The 25,424-nt window shown below is 39.5% G+C and overlaps 1 protein-coding gene across 10 annotated transcripts in view; it reads right to left on the bottom strand.

The window, feature by feature from the left end:
* The window catches only part of LOC105251195 (putative transcription factor capicua), a 41,277-nt gene extending 20,305 nt beyond the window's left edge, over positions 1-20,972 (bottom strand). For 3 of the 10 annotated variants that reach the window (XM_011257792.3, XM_020027510.2, XM_025406894.1), the window contains exon 1: positions 2,070-3,015. The gene's annotated coding sequence lies outside the window, so the exon portion shown is untranslated. Of the gene's footprint in view, positions 1-2,069; positions 3,016-3,966; positions 5,311-19,873 lie in introns of those variants that run through there. The other 7 variants (XM_025406888.1, XM_025406889.1, XM_025406892.1 and 4 more) reach the window with 7 other exon arrangements.
* Between the last annotated feature and the right edge of the window lie 4,452 nt (positions 20,973-25,424).

Genomic DNA, 25,424 nt, shown 5'->3' with positions numbered 1-25,424 from the left:
TCGTCGTGCAAATCTGTGCCTGTAATAAAATCATTTTCGATATTAATTAATCCGCCACTTTGCGCTCGCTCGCTCGTTCGTTTAATCGAAACGAATTGCGCGATATAATCCAACGCATTTCGAATGATGAAAGATGTAAAAAAAAAAAGCGCGCCACATCTTTTCGCCCTCTAAATCGCACAAATAGGTTCTTTGACCAATTAAGGTAATTATCCGAAACAAAGTACTATTTTGTCTAATTTTATACAATTCACTTTTATTATTCTAGCATTTCAACTTTCAATTATGTAGATTGACTTTATTAACTTTGTAGATGGATAGATAAATTGTTTCTTACGCGTGCATCATTTACATACAGAATTCAAACACACGATATGTCAGTTTTATAGATTTCTCGTTGATAATAAATGACTTTAACAAATAATAGCTCGCGTTACGTTCGAAATTAAAACGCGTAAGAAATAAAAAAACACACACATATGCTGTAAAAAATGAAATTCTACCTTATAAGATTTCATTATCGAAAAGTGGCACGCTTCTCACACGCACACACACGATATATATTTTAATACTTTCGCGATGTCACAGCTCTAGATTGTAGATTGCGATCGAATCGCTTAGATTACACAACACGGGCTTACTGTTTAAAAATCGGAGCAGAGTGGCAAGTTTGGTCATAAGTCCGTATCGATACGACGTAACAATTGATAAACGTCTACACGTGAAATTATATCGCGCTTTCTTCATTTCGTAACATTTTCCTCTCTTCGTAAATCTTCTCTTTCTCGCGTGATGCAAGTTTAGAAATAGATAAGCGATCAAATTCCAATAATCCCCTTTACAATTATGAATAATATGCGCACATATATTTTTTATGAATAATATGCGCACATATATTATTTTCAACAAAAATATACGTCTACAAATTACAATATTCAAATTGAAAATTACACATTCCCTTATTGTAATAGAGTTGCGTATAATAGAATAAATAAATTAGCGGCACAACTAGTCGGGATCCTTTCAGCTTTGCTTTGTCCTGTAACGCGTTGAATGCGTCAAGTATAAGTTTGCATTCGCATTACATTTCCATTATTACGCGCAACTTGTCAATCTCGACTTGTTCATTTTGGCTCGTTTGTTTTAAATACTCTCTCTCGCATTTATTTATTCATCAAACTTTACAACATCATCGCCAGCCAATATTCATATGTTCTCCTTCCACACGACCCGACTCTACATTTATTATTTACTTTTTATTACAATTAATTTATACATTTATCTCTATGTAACAAATAAATCTCCGATGAAAATTCAAGTTAAAATGTCTGACAATTATGCTTCAAACGGATCAATGAACCTAACGAATCGACGATATGTATTTGGAGCTCGTGCTAGCTGGCTAGAGAATGAAGAATATGATGAGAAGAAGAAGAGCAGGAGGAAAATGGGGTTACGGAAGAGATGGGCTACAGATATGCGCGATGTCATATAATCTTATCGTCGATCGCGAGTGATTCAACTTTGAACTTTTCGTCGGACGAAAATATACCCACGGATTCGGCTATCGAAGTGGCACGACTTGAACGAGAACGCGCATATATAACGAAACGATGATATTTTCGCAGAAACATTTTGCCAATTTCCATTCGATCGAAATTATCCGTTGAAAAAATGGCGAATAAAGACGATCGGTTATCCGTCTCAAACGTCGGTCAATCCACGCAGCCTGTAATCGTGCATCTTTACAAAAATAATATTCGAAAGAGAGACGAAAAAACTGATTAAACTGCACGATTACAACTTTAATTGCATCAGATACGCAATAACGTGCCTTTAAAATATTTCGCAGCGTTACAAGGAGTAATGGAAAAACCCCCCCGTTTTAATACAAGTACATATGTCAAAAAATTTACTCTATAATATATGTGTGTGTGTGTGTGTGTAAAATTTGACGTTATCGATGTAAAAAGGTTTTGCTCCATCGATCGTAATATCGATGCGGATTTAACGACGAATTTAAGATGGACGAGTTGGCTCGGACGGGATAAAGTGTCAAAGAGACTTACTCATCGTCCGGAGCAACGTCGAAAATTACAGAGCGAGCTGACAATTCCAGATCGGTAAATCCGCCCACAGCTGGCGTGGCGTGCAGCGTGGAGAAGAGCACCACCATTTCATCGCTCAATTGCATCCCGTACACCACGAGTGCACTTTCCATTTAGACGATGACGACGGTTTCGCCGCAGCGTGATCAATCGCACCGCGCAAAGGCATTACTGGGATGCGCGCGTACACATATACACCCACACGTGAGAACGAGAAAGAGAGCGTAATCGCCGACACGCTCGAGCTCGAGCGAACCATCACACCGCCGTGTACCAGTCTGCGAAGATGCACTGTGAAGAACCGGCGTAATCTCGTTACGAAGAAAGGAAGAGAGAGAGAGGGAGGGAGGGAAGGAGGGAGGGAGGGAGGGAGAGAGAGAGACACCGCACGCTACGTACAAGCGCGATTATTTACGATACCATCGCGATGCGAAGAATACATCGACCTCTCCATCAATGAAATCAACACGCTGGCGGAAATGCAATTTTGACAAAAATGCAAACAAGTTTAACAAACCATGACCGCGACACTCGCCAACAGATAGCGAGCAAGAGAGAAAGAAAGAGAGAGAGAGAGAGAGAGACACGCACACTTTTAACCGATATTACAATCGTTCCACAGAGAAACGTACAAACCAAACACAATGGCACTTTGATGATGAAACTTGCGGGATTCGGCGTAAAGATAGCGACGAGTCGAACGTGCCGAGAGTCACCGTCCAAAATTACAGCGCACAAAGACGTTCCCGCACGCGTCGTTTTCGCGTCGGTTCTCGAGGAGATATTCCGGCGGAACGGCGCGACTTTTACGCGACGAGGACGAGGCGAACGCTGGCGAGGAGAAACGTAGCGGATCCGTGCGGTCTCGACGCGTTTAGCAGCTCCATCTTGCCTCGACTCGACTCGGCGGCGGCGGCGGCGGCGGCCGTAGCGGTGGCGGTGGCGGTGGTGGTGGTGGTGGTGGTGGTGGTGATGGTGGTGGTGGTGGCGATGGTGGAGGAGGTGGAGGTGGAGGTGGTGGTGGTGGTGGCGGTCGTTGGGCGCTCTCCGAGTCAAGTCCCGCGCGCACACGTTCCTTCAAGTCGTTTGCTCGCTCATTCGTTCGTCCATCCGTTCCTTCTCGGTCCCTCCGTCTCCCTCTCCCTCTCCCTCTCTCTCTTCTCTCTCTCTCTCTTTCCCTCTTACGCACACGTACCCGCGCGCGCGAGCCTGTCGGGAAAACGCTCGAGCCACTCTCACCAACACGATAGATCCATTGTGAGAGAGAATTCCTGGCGGCGCATTCCGCGTGTACGTAAGAGTACGGCGGCGAAGAGAGCCCCGTGAGACAAAAAGCAAGAGAGAGAGAGAGAGAGAGAGAGAGAGAGAGAGAGAGAGAGAGAGAGAGAGAGAGAGAGAGAGAGAGAGAGAGAGAGAGAGAGAAATAGAATCCCCGAGACCCGACTCTGACTCGGACTCGAGCAACTTGTGGACGTAACGCTCGTTACAGGGGCAAAGAGACGGAAAGTGGAGGCGGAGGTGGAGGAGAAGGAGAAAAATGTACTCTCGCGAGGAGGGGAACGGGGAAGAAACGGAGAAGACGTAGGAGAAAGCAAAAGTGCGCGCGGACGTACGTCTAGGGGAGGCGGGAGGCAAGCGAGGGGCGGGGGAAAAAGAAAGGAACCGATATCCCGGAGGGAGCGAGAAGCGGAGGGAGGAATTAACGCATGCCAACGAGAGGAGGAACGACGGAAGAAAAACGTAAGAGGAGGGGAGGGAAAGAATCGTGTATGGTCGTCGTATAAATAGACGAGAGGCGATATAGTATAGCTCTTGGGACAGGTAGGGATGCTCGTAACGCGCGCTCGCTTCTTCCTACCCAGGGTGGGCGCAGCCGAGGGAAGGACAGAGACGGAGAGAGCGAGTCACCGATACCCCCGCGTGGCGCACACAAGGCCGAGCGACCGAGAGGAGAGGGTGGTGCGCACGCACGTGCACGCACAAATGCGCCGACATAGTAAGCCGTCCGAATTTACTCTCGCGTTCGCGTACAAATGCACGCGCGCGGGTATTTCAGCTTTACGCGTGCTCGTAATGCGCCATATATCAAGGAGAATCAACAGGAGACGAGAGGAGAGCCTACTACGGGATCGCGCTATCTATCCTCCTATCCTCGCCGTTCCAGTGACCGGAATCGTGGGGTCTCGTTGTTTCCCAGAGCGTGTCGCGTGCACCGATGCCAGTGTCGTTTCACCGAGTACGCTCGCTCGCTGCGCGGTAGTCTTTACCGATCGGGAAAATTGCGCGCGCGCGCGCGCGGCCGTGACAGTAGGCCCGATGGCAGAGAACGAGACGTAAGGTGAGACGAAGAAAAATGCATATGCAACTCGCGTCTCGTTCTCTGCCATCAGCCAAAACGACGACGACAACGGCAAGGATTAAACCGACGGCCCCAAATTATCGACATCGTTATTGTCGTCCCCGCGTTAATGCGCCTCGCGATGATCCTTTCGTCTCCCGCGACGTCTTCTCCCCCGAATCCCCCACTACATCCTTCGCGATGAATCTTTCCCCGCTCTCCCGCTCGCTCGCGCGCGGATACCGACTCGAGATTCGATTGCTCAACCGAGCCGCTCGCGATGAACCGAGCATAACCGAGCACACAGCCACATGTGAGCGCGCGCGCATAGCGTACAAAGAGACATACGTCGCGTAATCTCGCGCCGCTACTATTAATCCGATGCCCTTGCGTCTTGTCCAATTTCCCGGCGCCGTCCAATTTCCCCCTCGCCTCCTCCCGCCGCTATCTTGGCCTCTCTACGATGATATCGGTCCCTTGCTCGTATCTGCGTTTTACTCCGAGTCTGGACGAGCCGAAACGACGCGCGCACTTGCGACAACCAAAGCTGTCGCGCTCACATTTAACGCGACACGCGCGCACACGCACACACCCGCGCAGATGTGTCGTACGTATGGCAGAGCCGCGCTTACTCTCGCTGGGTGACATGTATCTCGCGTCCGCCTCCACGCACAGACTCCGGCCAGGCGCACTCACACGGACGGATGCACTTGCGCACGCTCGGTTATTCCGCACGCTGCTGACGCGAGTAGTGGCGGCGCAACGGCTCGTTCGACACGCGCGACCATCGATACTATTGTACATATAAGAGAGCCTCTAACCCGGAGCGGCGCACACCTACGCGTACACGGCAACTAGCCGTCCGTCCGTCCGTTCGTCCGTCTGTCCGTTCGTCGTCACCGCAGGTCGTCGCCAACTTGTAAGCCTCAGGAGCGTAGTCGGGACGCGTCGCGCTGCCCCGTTTCATAATTCTCCTTTTTCGTTGTTTATAAAACTGAATAAATTTGTCGATGCGCGATAGCCATTTATTTTAGATAAAATGTGAAAAAATATTCATGCTGCCGGCGAATCAAATATAATTTGTTTAAATTTTAAAAAAGCGGTTTTTTATCATTTTTAAATGCTATAAGATTTTTTGCCCACGGCTTACTTTTTTAACAATTTAGAAAGATTAATTTTAAAGTTTGTGGAAAATTCAATGCGGATCGACTTGCTCGACAAGTTTAATTATTTCTTTTTAATAACGCAACTCGAGAGACAAATATACGCAGCTGCATATACTCTAGTCCACTTTCTTAAGAACTCGACTTTTGAAAGCTTCGAGATATTAATTTGAAAAATTAAATTCAAAAATATCAAGTCTAGATCAATTTTCTCGAGTCTTTAATAAAAAAAAGTGAATAAGGTTAAACCTGCACCGAAGCTTTCAAATTGATATCATATTTGTAATGAAAAATTACAAGTACAATATTTGGTAATTAGCGCAGTTGATGCACGCAACGATATTCCTCGTTGGAAGCGGAAATGGTATTTCCGTGATGAAAATATCGAGACGTGAAGAGTTTTTGAATTATGACAGATAAAGAGTGAGGTTTTGATAAAATGTGTGCTTCCCATCCAGACGTATATATACGTTTATATTTATATATATAAGCAGAGGATAAAATCTTATATATTCTTTTTAAGCAAACCAGTCTTACTAATATTACTAATTGAGAAATTATCGCGCTTTCAACATTTCTTCAACAACATAAATTTAAAAATGTTTAATTTGTTCGATTTGAATGCCTTAATATGACAAGTTTTAAATAGAAATAAAATCTCTTCCAAAAGATGTAACGTAATTTGTTATTATTTGACTTATTCATATTGTTGCATAAATAATTGCTTTGTAATAGATGATTGCGAATAGAAAGAAAACAGTCTCTTGCAGACTTTGTATTACGTTATATGTATATTTTTAGCAAGATGATTATGAATCTCTATCTTTCCTCTTTGTCTATCTGTCCATCTATCTCACTGTTTGTCTTTTTGTCTTCTCTCCCTCTCTCTCTCTTTCTCTTTGTGAGCTGATTACACGCAGCTGATAGTCTCGCATCGACAACTAACTGCTAGTTGAATCGCGACAAACTATGAATCATCCAAATAGACCAAGTAGTCATACGCTATTTCAGAGTTTCGATCTGCTTTCAAATAGTTGAAAGAATGATAAATCAAATTCAATTTATGAATATTTATTATTATTAGTGTTATATTTGCCAGGAATCGGAGCATTTGATATTTCGCGTCATTTTTTCAAATGGCGAATCTTGCTTGCTATATTTTTTATTTGTATAGCTTAAATCATTTGAAATTCTCTCAACCATTTCTATTCATTTCTTTCTTTAGGCAAAATTTAATTTTTTAATTAAATGACTGGCATAAATGGCTGGCATCTATTTCTCCAATTTCTCCAATTTTGAATTACGCGGAAAATAATATTTCTTGCTTATATTTTAGAAGTATCAATTTAAATTTTTTGACAGAGATCCTCGCAAGAAACAAAAATTTTACTTTTTATCAAGAGTATTTATTTCCTCTTATTTTATCGTATTTCAAGATAAATTTTTATTCTCGAAATTTGTTGGAAAATGGAAAATAAACTCACAGCTTTACATTTTATTATTTATTTGGAGAATATCAAGAATCTCTCTTTAAGCACTTGTTGAAGAGTTAAATGAATTCGTGCATCTTTTTATTCTCCATCTGTCAAGTATCGCGAATCATACTTTAAGATTGTTTTAAGAACGAAATAGATGTATGACGTAACGATTGCCTCTCGTACGTTATGCGCGTAAGCGTTCGGGTCGAGTTTGCGCGCATCACATGTATATATATATATATATATATATATATATATATATATATTTGCACGTATGCACATAGTAACTTACTACTGCATAGCTAAGTAGAGATGTTACACGCGAACAATCAACTTTATAATAAAGCCGGAAAAAGTAAAATAATATGAAAAGTTTATAGTTTAAAGTAACATTAATTGGGAAATTTGTTAATAACAATTGGTAGAAATGATAAGACACGTAATAATTTTAACAGACCATACAGTTGAGATTTTGATCAAAATTATAACAAAAGGCCATGAAAATATTATCAACTGTTTTTGGAATTTTTGGCGTCGCTCCGACAATTATTGTACAACGGATATAAAATTGTGCATCAATTTTACAAGGTATACTTCTCTTGCAATTTATTGTGAGAGAAAACGCGATTAAATGAATCAATTTTGTAACGCGTCAGTTTATGTAGACATATAATAAATCTTGTGAAAACTTGTGACTAATGCAGATTAATTCAGGAAATAACTTATAAGCTAGACAAGATAAAAATCTTGTATACGAGAAGAGATTAAAATTTATCTTTATAAAAAAGTGCTTCGGGATAAAACAATGATTCTTAAAGAGAGAGAGAGCGACTAGAAGAGTTATCACACACATACGTAATAATAGTAGCGGTAAGGTAACGCGAATACCAATATGCTACACCACTCGATACAGCACCAGCAGTAAGATGCTGTTGAATGGGCCGCGGCCTATTGGCTGATCTCGGGTCACGTGCACACGCTAGACATTCATTCTCCCCTCGCAACTGGTCTGCATATAATTTGCACACATGCCTCGGCTGCGCGCGCCCGCCATCGCCATTGCCGTCGTTACGATACAACTTCATTCTAAAATCACCGCGCAAAATATTTCAACACACTTTGCGTTATATGACGAGATGAGTAAGAGACGAACGCGAGACGCAAATCGCTCTTGCAACGTTCCGAGAACGCCCAAGTTGTCCGCAAATAGCACGACTCTTACACCGACTCCAAACCAAATACCTTTTCTCCAAACTCAAACGAGTAACATTAACATTTTATATAAAAAAGAGACGATATATGTAAAAACTCTACCCGTAATTAATTTTTACGTTATTTATAATTTTACATGGATACGCGCGAGAAATAGACAGAGATTTACTCTACATGATTATGTATAATTTTAAGGACACAAATTGAATTTGCAATTATTTTTTGTTTGGGAAATTGCATGTGGTACAAATACATTTTTTTATACAATATCATATTTATGTAAATTTTTTTATAAAGCTACAAATTTAATTAGAAGCAAATTAAGTTTAATTTAAAATTATACATATTGTAAACATATCTTTTTTATCTTTAATTATAATGTCAAATTTTTTAAGATAAGGTTTGATTGAAAGAAAAATATAATTTTTTTTTCTTTAAATTTTGTTTAAATTACAGCACTCTCATACTATCTTGACAAGTGTTAACGTTAAACTTGTAATGACTGTAACGTTTTGAATGAGTATTATATTGATATATTATGCGGCATTTACAAATATCGTGAAAATTTAAAGAATTAAAAGAAACAGTTTGGAAGAATTTAATTTGCTCTATTGAACTTTTGGAAAAGATTCAAACGCAAACAAATCATTTATTTCTTTATTATTTGTAAAATATTAAAATTAAAAAATTTCTGAATAGTGCAGCTGATTAGTTTGACTTCTGAGAAATTCAACATCATCAATGTATAATTATTAATACTATATTGTACGATGAAATATTAATGGTCGAAATGGAAATTGCCGTAGATGACGAAGCGAGCGAGAAGCTAATAGTAAATTATACAATGTTGCGCGCGTCTCTCACTTACGTTTTGTACGTGCGTGAGTAGAACTATTACACACGAGCGTCCGAGTAACGTAAGTTTCTTTTTCTCGCCTTCATTGCATATTGCGGGCGCACGTGTATCGATCGCTACTTAAATCGCACAGTTACTCTTATCGCGGGACATGAGAGGATTCCAAAATTGCCAGCGCGCGTCGATGGATTGTTGAGAAATCGACAGTTGAGACGCGTATAGTTTAGCATGTTAAGATGAATGAAAAACTGCGGGAGGCAAGAGAGAGAGAGAGAGAGAAAGAGAGAGAGAGAGAGATAGAGAGAGCGTGTCAAACGATTGACGGTGCATAGCCACGTGATTGCTGCCAAGTGCTTACGCGTTCCAATGACGAAAAAAAAAAAATAAATAATAAATTTAAGGAGAAGATAACTGACAGCATCTGACAACAGGTGATATTTACAGTCGCCGTTTTTTCGAGCAGTGTTTATGGCGGACCTCACGCAGACTCCGTTATCTTACCGTCCCGCGAGAGCAATCGCGCGCGCGATTACATTCGCGCTTATCTCGATATCGCCAAGAAATGCAAAAATGAATCGTTCGCGTCGAAAATTGCACGCGTGCGGATAGTCGAAGAATCCTTACCTCTCAGAATGACGGCATTTTCTTCATCAATTGGTCCTGTATCGAATGTGCGTCCCATCTCGACAAATATAATTTACTTGCATTTATTCCTCGAGACGCGCACGATTTTTTTAGAATTAAAAAAATATAATTTTATCGGTCAGCATGATAGCTCGATCACAGATTTTTATCGCTATTGATTCGTATCGCGCGTTACAAAAATGTAGCAGCACAAAGTATCTCGAGTTAATCGCAACGACGTTGACGAGTGCGCGATGAGGATCGGTAAAGAAGTCGCGATTGTCCTTCCACGATGTCGCCTCCGCACCCCGTAATCAGTGGAAGACTAGACTGCTCGGCAGCAGCATCGCCACATCACCCCTTCTCGTACGCTATTATTATAACCGATATAGAATCAATCGAAAGTCGCCGTACGCTCGCTTGCGTCATCCACCTATCTCCCGCTTATTACACGCTTGTATTCCAATTGGTTAACGCGTTCACTGTTCACGTCATCATTTTCATGCGTTCCTCGAATGATGTTTCAGACACTTGCACGAACCGTGCAGTAATGCAATTTATATATCGTGGCAAAGTTATATTTCTTTCGGGCAACATTCCGACGATTTAAATATCTAAATCAAAAACCTAAATTAAATATTTAAATTAAATACCTAAATCAAAACGGACTCTTCTCTCTCTCTCTCTCTCTCTCTCTCTCTCTCTCTCTCTCTCTCTCTCTCTCTTTCTCAAATTCATCTCTTAAACCTCTAAAAATGTTGCTACGATATGTGAATATTTGTTAAACGTAAAGGAATTTAGTAATGACAATAAAAATGGCAACATAATTTTTAAAGATTATGTATGCACATATATATACATGTATGTGTATGTGTATGCGTACGTGTGCTTGCACGCTCCAAAAATGGAGAAAAAGCAATTTGTATATTCGATAAAAGGACATAATTTTTACAAATAGCATTGTTATAGATTCAAGTTATCAGACTCAAGTTATCATATGCTTTTGAAAAAGATGAGCGCTGAAAAAAACTCGTACGTAAAAAGCAATGATAAAATCGCCTGAATCGATGACTCATGAGAGGATGGATATATTTCTTATTATATTCATTAAATTCTTTAATTTATGAAACTTGATGTGCTCTTCTCAAAACATGTATTTTTCAACAGATGTTATAATTACCACAAATTTTGGCAAATTACTAAATTTATTTATTTCAAATTTAAGGATATTTATTCTACACTGAGGGAAAAATTTTTTTAAATCAAATAAATTTGTTTTCTTGAAACTTTTGCTTTAAATGGAAGGAATTGTTTATTTCATTTAAGCAAAAGCATTTAATTTAATTTTAATTAAATATGCATGTTATATCAAGTACATTATTTTCATTTATATATTTTTTATATTTAAATACTATTTTCGTAAAATATCCACTATAATTTATTAAATAAGCAAACAGATGTTTTGAATACAAGTAAATATCCATGTGATTAGTACCCACCGAATAAATAGCTTTCTTGAGTTAACTAAAATTTTTTTATTTCAAGATAATTTTTCCCTCAGTGTACATGTTGAAAATGCGTTAAATTTTTTTCTTAATGTTTTGTTTGTTATTGTGAAAAAAGTGAATGTTTTTATTAAAAATTGTAACGAACAAATTAAGATGTAATATATATTATTCTTAAATTATTATGTTAATTAAGTAAATAGTAATACATTAATCTTTTTCTCATATAAAAAGTCGCATGGACTCGTATTTTAATAGCACCTTTTCGAACGAATAATTGACACAGCGTAATAACATTTTTCATTGTTTAATCATTCATCTGGAAAGGGCAAGGGGAAAGGGATATACACGGTGACACACCTCAATTGAATCGCGTTCAATCGAAATGTGTCTCGTGACTCGAGGTGTACAACGTTGAGGATCAACTATTTCTATTACTTGCTATAGCGCAGATTAGCAATAAATGAATAAATTTTTAAGTAACTTGACGCAATGCATTTTTAACCCTAATAATTATTGCGAAAAATACTTTTTCTTATTTCAATAGAAGGAAAAGCATTTGACGAGAAGAATCCTTTCGAATGATGCAACACATTCGAATAATAAAATAAAATAGTCAAATACTTATACTTTACACATGAAATTCAATTTTGCTGATTTCACGTATAATTTCATATTTCTCGATCAAACTTTATAAATAATAGATAATTATTCACATTTCTGATTCGATTATAATAAATTCAGACATTTTATTTTATTTAATGTGTCACAGAAAATTGCAGGAACGTAATATCGTTACTGCCACAATAATAGTATGTTGCATTTTTATTGATCTTTTTGCAAGGTTTGCAAAATTAAAGATGAATGTATCATAATACATAATTGTAAAATGAGAAAAAGAGCTCGTCGTATAGTTTTATTAATTTCGAAAGATTATATTTATAAATTCTCTATATCGAAATATGAAACAAGATATTTTCAGCAGATATTCCCAGTATACTTTAACACGTGACATTTCACACTCAAAACAATACATTAAACATTGTAAATTTTAAAATTTACATGAAATTCTAAAATTTATATGAAACTTAATCAAAATTCTTCAAGTCCTTTCTAAAAACATGATTTAATTTACAGATGTGAATATTTTATTCTCAGTGCTCGAAAAAATCCAATGTATGTATTATAATTGCACAATATTTGTACATGTTACATTTGTTGATATAGACATATAGATATTTTCATGGACATATTATTTAAATATATTCGTGTACATTTAACATTCCATTATAGTTTTTCGCAAATAGTAACATGACATATGAATCATAACGAGATAGGCATAGCAGTTTATGAAATTGTGACTACCTACTATGGAATTTCTATCCCCTCCCCCTCCTTGCTCTTATCCATTGATAAGAATATTGTTATGCAAATTTAATTCATGATGGTACATATTTACATGAAAGTATCACAAAGTGATACTCACTTCTTACATACAAAGCGTTAAAAGTTGGTATAAATCCGTACTTGAAATCACTGTTCACTAGGGTGAACAAAATGCAAAATTTTTATGCTCATATCTTACGCTAACATTGGTTGTGATGCAACAATTTAATTAAATAGCGTAAACATAAATATATAATTAAATCTCTTGTTATAACGAGTATTTCACGTTTTGTAAAACGTAAGATTGCATATTTATAATGTAATTGTTTTCAATAGAAAAGCTCTACTTTAACAAAATTTTGAAAACAATTATTTCTCAAGACCACAATTTCGTTTAAATTTTCAAATTTTATCTCGATTATTATATCACAATTACAAACAATAAAAATTGAAAAATATTAAAAAGAGATTATATCCAATTTTATTCTGATAATTTATATGGATATCATAATTAAAATAAAAATAAAAAAAAATACAACATGTAAAGGAATTATTTATTTTTCATTTGCAACAAAACTCGTTATGACGAAAAATTTGAAAATTTACGAGTAGAGTAATGAAATTTATCGCAAAAAAAAAAAAAATAAAAGATTTTGTTCTGTACTATATTCTCTTTCACGTACGTTCTTTTATACTAAATATTTGTGTTTCAAGATTGCATACATAGCTTTGCCATGACGATTCTGCTCCAGTTATATTCGTGTATACATCGTAACGATATAGTTACACTGTATACGTGCAGTTTGAACCGACATGTGCCTTTGAAAATATTTCATTCAATGTTCGCAGTGCCGCATGTACAGCATGTGCCAAGCATTGACCGTGGACAACGTCTAGCGCGCGTCTATTAAGCCTATTCCGTCGTCTATTAAAAGAATACCCGCTTGTAATCTTGCTATTACATGTACCTGCCGTGTGCTAATAACGCACACCTGTGTGTGAGTACGCGGCTCGTACCTTTACGCTCGCGTTTGCGCGCGCACGCGCATCAATGTATGTGCGAGTAAACCACGGGCAGTTGCGTGTCGCCGGCGTCTCGACGCGCTTCCTTGTAGCCTTTGTGAAGCGTCGTCGCCCGCCCGGTTAGCAACAGATTTCACCAGGTTCGGACGAGCCGTCGAATAAGAAGGACCCCGGCAGCCGCGTGACTCGGAGAAGGGGGCAGAGAGAGAAAGAGCGGGAGAGGGAGAGAAAGAAAGAGAAAGAGAGAGTCCACCCGCTTTATTCCGAACGAAGGTGTGGGCACGCGAATCGATCCGCGAATACAGAACGAACAAGGTGGGCGAGCGCGCAATTGCTTGACAATTCTCGTTTAATTCTCTTTCTGCTTAAATGACACTTTGAGTCAAAAGTATAAAAGTGAGAAACGTATCGGTTATCGTGAAACATTGTTTGCGTCTAATACGATTACGTTTTTTTATCACCTTTTCAACGGAATAATATATTGTATCTGAAAAGTAATCACTGATAGTTACAAACATGGCACTGCAAGTCGGTGAAATTTTTCTGAGAGAAACAAAAAATCCATCCAGTGATATTTTAAAATGCATGTGATATTATACATTTGTGTGAGATAATGTTTTTTAAGCGATATATTTTGATAAAAAAGGTCGAAATTTTTGACCAAGAATCTTGTTCATTTCTTTTCAAGTTTATCATCACATCTTAAATGTTAAGAAACGTAATATATGTACATTTTCTGAATTTAAAATCCAAAATACATAAATACATGATACTTAATGTTAAAACTTTTATTAATGTCATGCAATTTTTAAGCTTAATTTAAGATGATTGTCTGTAGAAACACAAAAAAAAAAGGAAACGCAAGTTTTATAGGTCTGCAATTGACAAAACTGCGCGTATCAATTTTTTTTGCATCAATCGAATGGAAAATTTAATTGCTTGAATCATGTCCATGTCCATACGTTTTTTTATTTAAGATATTCTTCTCAAAAAATTGCCAATTTTTGTTATAAAAAACTCAACATGTGCCATAATCAATTTTACGAATGATGTACGAATTCGTGAACCATTCGAAAAATACGACAAAAAATCACATGTCTATAGTATATTGTAAGCAATGCACCATTTTTGCACAATTACCTTTATAAAATTTAAAAAAAAGTCTTATTATATAAATGTTAGGTTCGTGTATATAAAATGTTTTCATTCATCTCTGGATGGATCAAGTTTGAAGTTGCGGATGTATAACGATACATTTCGGAGAGATTATCCGACTACTCGAGACAATGTCGGAGAATTGACAAGCACTATCTCGCGCAGCTTCAGCTGGATTTAGAGATGCCAAGATACGCATCTTCCTTCTCGATGCATTTACATTGATTTTATCGCGTATAGAGATTACGCCCACCTAGTTTGTCGCTCGTGCGTGTTGCATCGGTGACCTGTGCACGGCGAAAGTTCTTTTGTTCGTCGAATCAAGATCTCATGCGCTTATGCGATTCGAATTTACGAAATGCTCTACATAAGGATGATTCGTGTAATACTACATGCATGGCACTCCTGATTACATTATCCCCGTACAAAATCGATTTTCTCTCTCTCGCTTTTTTAACATTTATCAAATACTTTATTCATGTATGAGAAATTGTGTTTCTCGACGAAAAGAAATTACACGTTAAACACGTTAACATTGAGATATTTGTCTACTTTTCAAGCACATTAAAATAAAATTCTCCTCTAGAAAAATCTTTTTTTCATAGTTTTTCACATCAAGTGTCTGAACTATATCTAGACCTTGTTTACACCAAATGTATATACGACGCGTCGACGACGAGCTCTACGAGCCTGATGGCATTTACAGTCTATGACGTTTAGCGTTAAACGAGTAATAAAAGAGTACGAGCTTAACCGTGGTGCCTGACGCACTCCGCGCGTGACCCTCTCTCTCTCTCTCTCCCTCTCCCTCTCCCTCTCCTCTCTGATTCATCCGCAATGCCGGGGCCGGCTCTCACAAACGCGTTCGATCCCGTGGAGCTCACGTGCCGTAAATTATTCGGTGAGAATAGCAGAGAAGCTAGAGGAGTTGTGCCGTGACGCATGCGCCGGCACGCTCGATGCAGAAATTAAACCTGCGACGAGAGGATCGCCCGCGATCCAAATAACTTGTCACGGAGAAACAGGTTTCCACGGGGTCACGCGCGCGCACACGACGCTGCACATCGTTATAGATGTATTCTCGAACAGACAGCGACGACGGCTAGTACTACGAATTTTCTCGTAAAGATGATCCATTTTCCTCCTTTATCTAATCTAACAAATTCTATTACCAGACGACGGGCTCGAATACGATATTGATGCAGTTGTATATTCCGCTTTAATACGATTACAGAAATAAAATTTGTAAAAACGGACGCGTGTCTGCTATGTTAATTTTTCTCTCTCATTGTTTCTCTCGGTAAGGAAAATTTGTGCGCGCGCGCGTGTAATCACGATTATTTAATTTAAAAAAATACGTATTACTAAGTCTTTTACGATTATAAAATATCTTATAAACCATCAGCGTAGTTGTACGTGATATTTATCTTTTACGATTGTAAATCGAGATAAAAATAAGCCGTAAATTATCGCATTATCGATACAGAAACTAGAGTAACACACGTGCGCGTAATGTTGATGGATAATTATATAGCGTAGCGCGACGAAATCGCGAGAGACGAAATCGGCAAAACACATTTCTACCCGGTTACCAAAGAAAGGGCTCGACGGCATCTTTCACCCGTGGACGTCTCGTAGCGAAGCAGTGTAGAAGCGAAAGTCTCAAAGAGGTAACTTGATCTACGCGTGTTTACGCGTAATTAGCGGGCGACTTAATGTTAGGCAGCGTGTATTTTGCAGCGATACGAGGCGAGCCACGAAACGCGACCGCAGACGGATAACGATCCGCGAATATTTACGTCGCCGGTTGATTAAAACGATTCCGACGGTCGTCTACCTCCGGCCGGCGTCTATTTTCAAGTAGATTCCCGAGTATACTCTCGACGACGTTTACATTTCCAATTTCATTCGTACGCGCACAGTCAGTTTCTAAGCACGCGTGCAGTTTCGCATCAGCCGTGCGTAACGCACAGTCTAATTGCATTTTCATCTATGCCTTCGACCGAGAAACGCCATTTATTTACCACCGACGCATTTTCCCCCTTTCTCCGATGCGTCGAAATCAAGCGGATGCGTTTCCACAAAATACGCGAGACAAATTACTCTACGTCAGTCGTAACCCTTCTTCGATATAAAGTGTCTTTATCGCGTCATTTGTGTCTCGACGAAAGGAAAACTTTATTTTAATGATATATTAATGATTCATTTTTAATTTACGAAAAGATGGAGCGAGAATACTATGTATAATGCTTATTTGTAATTTCCTCAATTTTTCCTTTTCCTCATATTTTTCATAAATTGAATAAGTTTTCTTAATATGCATACATGTTTTGCGAAAATTGTAAACTTTGGAAAATTATAATCGTCAGAGATAATAAATAATTGCTTCGAATGTTACATGTGCGATTATTTTAAGCACTCTGTAGGACGTCTATAATACTTAGACATATTTACCTATATTTTGCTCCAAATAATATATACATATATGTACTATATCCAATTATATATAAAAGAATCGTTTCTGAATTGTAGATCGAATATTACAAAGATTTGTGTTGTAAAGATTTTAATAAATAGGATTAATTTATACTTATTCACATGCGATACATGTAAAATTATAAAATAATTCTCTACTCGTTAAAAACTTTACAATAAACACAATAGTCAATTCAGCTACCTACAATTTAGCATCAAATTAAAAAAAAATGACTTTTTATGGTTGGATAATGAAAAGCAATAAATATACATGGTTGCGATTTAACGGCGATGATTTCACCTATCGATTAACAACGCGTTCCGCCAGCCGGAATAAATTAAATATTAATAAAAATATTTCAATCTTGCGCGATGAAATAAAATAAAATCGCATCCGACATTCTTCGTAACGTCGCATTTTTCTTGAAAATTGTTTCGTACACACGTCGTTATCAACCACGCGTGTAATTCCGGAGCGCAACGAAACGATTCGCAAGAGTGAACTTTTCCCATTGTATTACGCGAAAGCGATTCTCGCACGCAATTCTTAATATCGCGTACAAGGGAGGAATCGAGCGAGTCTCGGCGGCTACAAGTCACTCCACATGTAACACGATCGGCGCGACGTAAGACGCTTCCCTTTCCCTCTCGACCTTATCCGCAATTTACGACGCGCGCTGCACACGTTACGTTGGCCGTCTCCCTCGCGGTTGGTCTCCCGTTTGATCCAACCGACAAATCAACGACCGAACGATCGATCGTCCGGACGATCGGATGGCCGATAAGATGCGTTTTACGATGCGTTTTATAACTCGACCGGGGGGTTCAATCCGTCTTTTCGCTTCCTGACAAATAATTCGCGCCTCTCGCAACGACAGTTGTCGCGGCGACCTTGATTTTTATCTCTCCTCATCAATGTGAGATTTGTTTAATCCAAAATATATAATTGCAAATTTGTTTGATCTATATATTGATCTCGTTGCGTGTTATAATTATTGTTAAAACGTACAAGTGAAACAGTGCAATATGTTTTTCTACAGAGTCGGTAAATACAGAAACTTAAAAAAAATATATATACAGGATGTCTCAGACTTGACGAATCAGTCGTTAACGGCAGATTCCCGAGATCACTTGGAGACGAAAAGTCTAATACCAAACTGTATATGTTTATATTAGGCGACATGTATACGCGAGAAGTGCACGTCGAGTGTTTCAATGCGGTCAATTGTAAAAGTACATAAATTAAAAGACCGATTAGAGACGCCTCACATTTCAATACGCTCCTACCCGCTACGCTACGCAACAGCCAACACACGTAAGCGTGATATATACTTTCAATTCCAGCCCTTTTTGTGTACTAATACGCGAAAAATGCAAATATGCCCCACAACGGTAGTGCACAACAAACGATCGCGCCGCATATTTACGCGATAATACGTCTCTGGGGACCTCTTATCGATACACGTTAAAGAGCGCGAGCCAGCGTAACTAGCCGAAGTGGCGTATCGATTTGCGGACGTATCGTCGTGTCGCACGCGCGATTCCCGAAGGATCGACTCGCGCGAGAAACGTGTCGACCGACTACGAATCTCGAGAATTCAAAAATTCAAAATGAAAAAAAAAAACCAGTCCCCAGGAGCCCCTCTATTCTAATCTTCTCTCGCTAGAGCAGCATAATACGATAATTGCAATATTCGTACGCGCAAAAAGGTGTAATTTAATTTTATAAATGAAGCATGTATGTCTATAATTCCAATGATAAGTAAAAAACGAGAAAATTAAAATCAATTCATTTTAGGACAAAAGCTGTCACGTTCAATTTTTGAAAATGTTATCGCGTAACCTTCCACATTGACGTATATTCTTGTATTGCAAGATACAGTTTTAGCCGATTAAGATTTTTAAACTCCAACGTTATCATTCGTGCAATTTTTGTCACTTTCTAGAATTCTTTGAGCCAAAACTTTTTTAATCTAAAAACTTTTTTAATCTAAATTCTCCAAGTCTTGCGACTTTGAAGTAACAGTAGCGTATTTGTTTGTCATTATTAAATTCGAGTGTATCGTTGTATGCTGCCGAGAGTCACGTATAATACGGTGACCTATTTTTAAAAATGTCAGTCAAATACAAGACATAAACACTACGGAATAAATATCCAAATCACGTAGTTCTCCTTTAAAGAGAAAAAAAGTCGCTTTCAAAATGGAAACAATCTTAATAATCGAGAAAAAGATAATCGTGCGAAAGATTACATCCGTATAATTTCCTCGTAGTCTGACATAATGGACGAAATTTTATTTAAAAAGAAATAGAGCCGAAGGAAAATACAGAATCGCTCGAATCTCATTCTCTTCTCAACATTCATAAAAATAATACAAGGTTAAAGTCACGCCTCTTACAATGACAAGAAGGGTACAAGTCGACGTTAAACTCTGTCGTGCGAACATAAACATTTCTGTCATTACTGCGTTCGGAATAGTCGAATCTTGTAATAAAAAGAAGAGAGAGGCGAACGTTTCTAGAGTTTTCGGATCTCGGCCACATTTTTACCTGCAGTGGTGAGAAATCGCCGGTTCAAACAAAGACAGGAGAGCAACCGGCGCGTCGACTCGTCGTCGTCGCCGTCGTCGTCGCCGTCGTCGTCGTCGTCGTCCTCGTCGCCGTCCTCGTCGCCGTCCTCGTCCTCGCCGCCACCGTCGTTGTCGTAGCCGCCGAGGAAGAAAGAGACAGAGGAGAAGGAGGAAGAGGAGAAGGTAGAGGAGAAGGTAGAGGAAATAGCGGACGCGGAGGAGGAAGCGTAGCAGCGGACGATAGAAGCTGATACCCTCGTCGTTCCGGGCACCGTGACGGCGCTGCTGTCGTCGCGTAGCACTCTCCTCGCTTGGAAACCACTATCGTAGCACAACCGCACCTTCCTCCATGTTGCTTGCACGCGAATTCGACAAAGGGCGCCACTGAGCATTGACGCGCACACACCAAGAAAAGAGCCACGATCGCGGAGAACACAGGCGAGCGCGCACGGGACACTGCGAGCGAGCGACCGAACGAGAGAAAGGGGGAGAGAGAGAGAGAGGGGGGAGGGGGAACGGACGATGGGTCGAGCGGAGCGAATAAAGGGAGGCGGGATAAGGAAGAAGAAAGGGGACGGGATGATACACACGCGCGCGCACGCACACACACACGCACACACACACCCGCGCGCCACACACGCCCGCACACACGTACGTACGCAATTCGCGATTACGCGGCGTATAACCTCGCACAGTTTGTAGAAAACTAAATAAGTTTATCGTCGTTATCGTATATTACGCGCGACAAATTCGCTCTCGCTGCTACCCCGAAACTATCTCGAAAAACGAGAGATAGAGAGAGAGAGAGAGAGAAAAGAGAGAGAGAGAGAGGAATCCGCGACGCGTCGACGCTCGCGGCTAGGCGCCATTTACAGCACTCACGGCACCGGCGCGAGCTCTCCCCGTTCGCCCCCCCACTCCCGACCACGCTCGCTTCCCCCACTACCGCGGCCGCCCGAGCTCGATCTCTCTTTGTTTACCGTCTCTGTTGCATATTTGGGCTCGCTCTCCATTCTTTCATTTCTCGTCCTTGTCGCTCGCAGCGTTTGTCGCGCCTCTCTTTCTCTCTCTCTTCCTCCCGCGCGCGCGCGCGCGCGCGCGTTTCTTTTCTATGTCGAAATCAAGTCCAACTACTTTTCTTTCTCGCGCATGCGTGAGTGTTTTTTTTCCGTATATACCCTCTGTCGGTCACTCGATGCCCTCTCTTTCTCTCCTCTCGCGCTCTTTCACAACGTACGGTTCTCCGAGTGCGCGACTGTTTCTCTCTCTCCTCGCTGCTTTTTCCTTCGCGCGGTCTCCGCTCTTCCGCTCGAGCACGTCGCGCGCAGCGTTCTTTCCTTGTCGCACGTCGATGGTTCCGTCCGACCTATCCCAATTACGACCAACGTCCTTGAGGTGACTAACACTTTGTCGTTCGCTGTCGCGAAACAGTAACGTACACGGGTTACGTTCACGGAGTAGACGCGGTTTCGCTCCAAACGTATATTTTCGTTACCAACATGTACAAGCTCGCGCAGGGGCAAACGATTTCCGTAGTCGTACGTATTGACCTGCGCGCGCGCGCTCTTTTAAATCGTTATACATCGAATACCCCCTCGGTAATCGCGCGCAGAAATATCCTCCTCGCTTTAATAACAAGAGAGAAATTTCGCATTGATAATTCTTGGCACGAAAAGAGAGCAAACGAAAAACAGACTCTCGGGCAATCGATGTCTAGAGCCAAGGAGCAAAAATTGCGTCAAACGAGCGGGAAAAAGGCGTCGCGTTTTTCGATAATGCGCGATTTTCGTAATAAACGTGAATCGAGATGGAGCGACGGGCGCGCGCGTCTGCCAGTCACGTTCCTGCATACGTACGTACGTAGGGCAAGCACATTGCGGGAGACGAAGGAGAATGAACAAGAGAGGCCGGCCAGGCAGGCGAGCGGAGGAGCCGCCCAGAGGAAAAGGGGGACGGAGAGGGGTACGCGCGGCCTCTCGCGAGAGACACACGCGTGGTTTCGCGTCTCCGAGGTCCAAGGTGGTGGGAGTCGTATGGCTTTCTTGAAGTCCGCGGGAGAAAACGCGCGGCGGAGCGCAACGAGGAAGGAAAGAGAGAGAGAGAGAGAGAGAGGGGGCGAGATGGAGGCCTGGGCGCTCGTGTACGCGGGTATACGCGTGAAAACGAACTCTGCCGAGAGAGGTTATTCACTGTTCCGCGGAAACAGACGCGCACGGCCGCGGCCGCGGCCGCGCTTTCGAGCGAGCGTGACGTAACAACGATCGGGCGATCGCGATCCGACGCCCGAGGAGAGAAAAATGAGAGGATACCTCTGGCACGCTCGGCTCGCTCGGCTCGCGCGACGCGCGTCGTCGCGTAATTTGACCGATTCCAGCTGTCCGGTTGCCAGAATCGGAGAGATAGAGAGAGAGAGAAAGAGGGAAAGGAATGCAGGCGAGAATCCATGAATCTAGCGATTTATAAATGGACCGGTTCGTGGACGAGCATAGATTTCATCGCGTTCGGAAATAGAAATTTATGATCGACATGTAGAGCTTTGAAAGTTTCATCGAGCAAACGGTAGCGTCTAACGATCCGTACGCAAGGTACAATTGTACAAGTATTATTTATATATCTCGAAATTGAAGCGTCGACTCGAAAGCGAAAGACGAAGAAAGATGTACATGTATTACATTTCGGCGAGACGTATACTTGTATGGAGAATTACTTTCGTTCAGAGCGCGAGGTCTCTATCGTATTTTTATCGAAGCGAGTCGCTACGCGCGGTATACGGTTACATTTTCCTCCATTTCTGAGAAATCTGTTGTAAACAAATAAAGAATCGACATTTTGCGCGACACAGATTCTTGCTCGTACACACGTACGATTGTAATTTTAATTGATACGTTTCAATTCTACGGATTGCGCGGTTTAAAAAAAAAAGAAACATCAAAGACGCACATGGATACGTCACTATTTGGCCGACATGATAAATTGTTGTTGTAAAAAAAAGAAAAGGAAATACGTTGCGCGTACAACAAAATGTACAACATACACGTTTCTCTCATATTTCACTTGTATTTTTATTTTGTTAATTTCTCGTATAATATACTAACAAAACATTTAATTACAAAACATGGGAATATCTCTGTATGTATGCATGTATGTATGTATCGTGTATCGTGTATATGTATGTGATGAAAGCGACTATGTGTTTTCTATGCGGTACCTTTTCTGGTTAATGCAGATATTACGACTAAATTTGACAAGTTTTCTACGATAAGTAGATGCATCGATAACGACAATTTACACGCAAAAAACGTGTGGCAAATGCCCCCTGTCCCTCTCGTCACTTTCTCGATTCGTTTCCGCAACTTTGTTCATTTGTCGCATTAATCGCGAAACTTACGTTTGGGCCCGATTCTCTCTCCATCTCTTTCTCTATCCATGTCCGTCATAAATACGCAAACGCAAGAAGGGATAAAAACGCTACTGTAATATGCGATATAATAATATTACCGTGTACTTCGATATTAGTTATAAATAGTTTTTAATAATTATTTGTCCAAACACTGAATATTTTACAACAGCCATCGAATCTCAACTATTTTTAACTCTATTTAAACAGTTTGCAACTTTTACAATTCATCTTTTTTTTCTCAATTTTACTTTTAATATTATTATGCGCGCGTAGCGTATCTGATCCAATATTATATCAATAATAGAGGGATATATCATAAATTTTGTAATTTCCTAAAAAATATTCTCTAAAAAATATGTCGACCTAAAGATTATTATGACTGATAATCACAGACAATTTTTTCAATTTTTTCGCTTTCGTACCGTCGAGTTTTTTTTCCGTTTTTTTTTATCAATAAATGTTATATTTATCTTTCTTTCTTTCTGTTCTCTCTTTTAAACGAGTACAATATTTCAAAACTCTACACTCTGTGTTTAAACGTTAGAATAGTAGTTTTATACACATCTTAAGAAGCGTTTTACATTTCTCCGAAAACATCTCTCTCGTTTTTTTTAAATTTCTTAAATTGTAAGAATCGTTTAATCTTTTTCTTTTTTTCTCTCCCTCTCTCTTCTGAGGAGATCTAAAAAGCACACAAAGAGACGAAATCGCCGGTTGTCCGAGGTTGTAATTAACGTGACGATACGCTGAAACGCGGTAATATGCGTCACGTACTCGTTTCCGTGAAATAATTTAATTACTTCATTTTAACGCAACACCGAGACGTAATATCTATTTGAATCATCGTTTGGAGCGAGTTCGTCTGTCGAAAAAGTGAAACATGCGTAAAAGTCAAAGAGAAACAATCTATCTATTACATCTATACATTCGTATTCTTTTTTACTATTGTTAAATTCACTATACGTTTATTCATCGTATCGTTTTTCTTTAGATAGTTGTCGTTTTTTTTTTTATACGCAACGTTACTTTTTGAAAGGTGCTGATGGATGTAGTGAACAAACAGTGCTCAATGTGCCCAAATATACGAGTGACTTGATTAGTGATGTATTATGCCTTCTCTTTCTTCCCTTATGTGTGTGTACATTATAATTGTTATATATATATATATATATATATATATATATATATATAAAATAAAATATTAGTAATAATAAAGTCTAGATGCATAAGTCGTGCGCACGCACACACATACACACATTCTCTCTCTCTCTCTCTTTCTCTCTTCACAATAGTTTAAGGAGTAGTTTAAAAAGACATAGAGAAAATGTTGTTCCAGAAAGCACCTGTTAAATACTCGTACGAATTCGTCAAGCAAAGATTATCTCGGGAGATAAATAGATTTCTTTTTTTTTTTTTCATTCTCTCTTTCACTTTTTCGTTTCCAGCTAATAAACACACACGTCCAAACATACTTTTCTACCAAAGTAATCATTTTACAATAGCGTAAATACGGTAATACAGATAATAAGACAATATGAGAATTTAAGAATCTCTATTTGCGAATGTAGAAATAAAATTGGATAGATAGCCTACAGTTTACAATCATAATGCGTAACGATGTAAAGTCGGGTTATATGGTATATATGTATGCTTATACATTTTATATAAGTCCAAAATATTTTTGATGTCCGTAGCATAACGTAGTAAGAATTAAAAATACACATTTGCTCGTTTGCTAGAAAAAAGAATTTGATTTGTATCTATGTCAACATAATGAGTACCATCGATTGTTCAGTTTACGTTAGTATTTTTTTTTCATCAACCCTAATACCGTCATTCGTAATCAATAAATATCAATAAAATATCTAACATTGTTATATTTTCAAGTAAGTTATCATTCTTACTAGTCGTATTACTCTTTTCATATACAGATTAAAATTAATTATCATTATATTAACAATATTCATCATCCAATAATAGTTATTAAAATTATTGATAATTATAATATATAAAAAAAAGATTCACAAAATACTTAAAAAAAATGGCAATTTCACGTGACCAGAACAAGTTTGCGTTTTCTCTCGTTTTTATAACTTTTTACAACTCAGCATACGCGCTTTGTACCAAACCA

The sequence above is a fragment of the Camponotus floridanus genome, unplaced genomic scaffold (genome assembly GCF_003227725.1).
Source record: "Camponotus floridanus strain SB8 unplaced genomic scaffold, Cflo_v7.5 scaffold16, whole genome shotgun sequence".
In the NCBI taxonomy this organism is placed as follows: domain Eukaryota; kingdom Metazoa; phylum Arthropoda; class Insecta; order Hymenoptera; family Formicidae; genus Camponotus; species Camponotus floridanus.
This window is presented reverse-complemented; position numbering and strand designations above follow the sequence as displayed.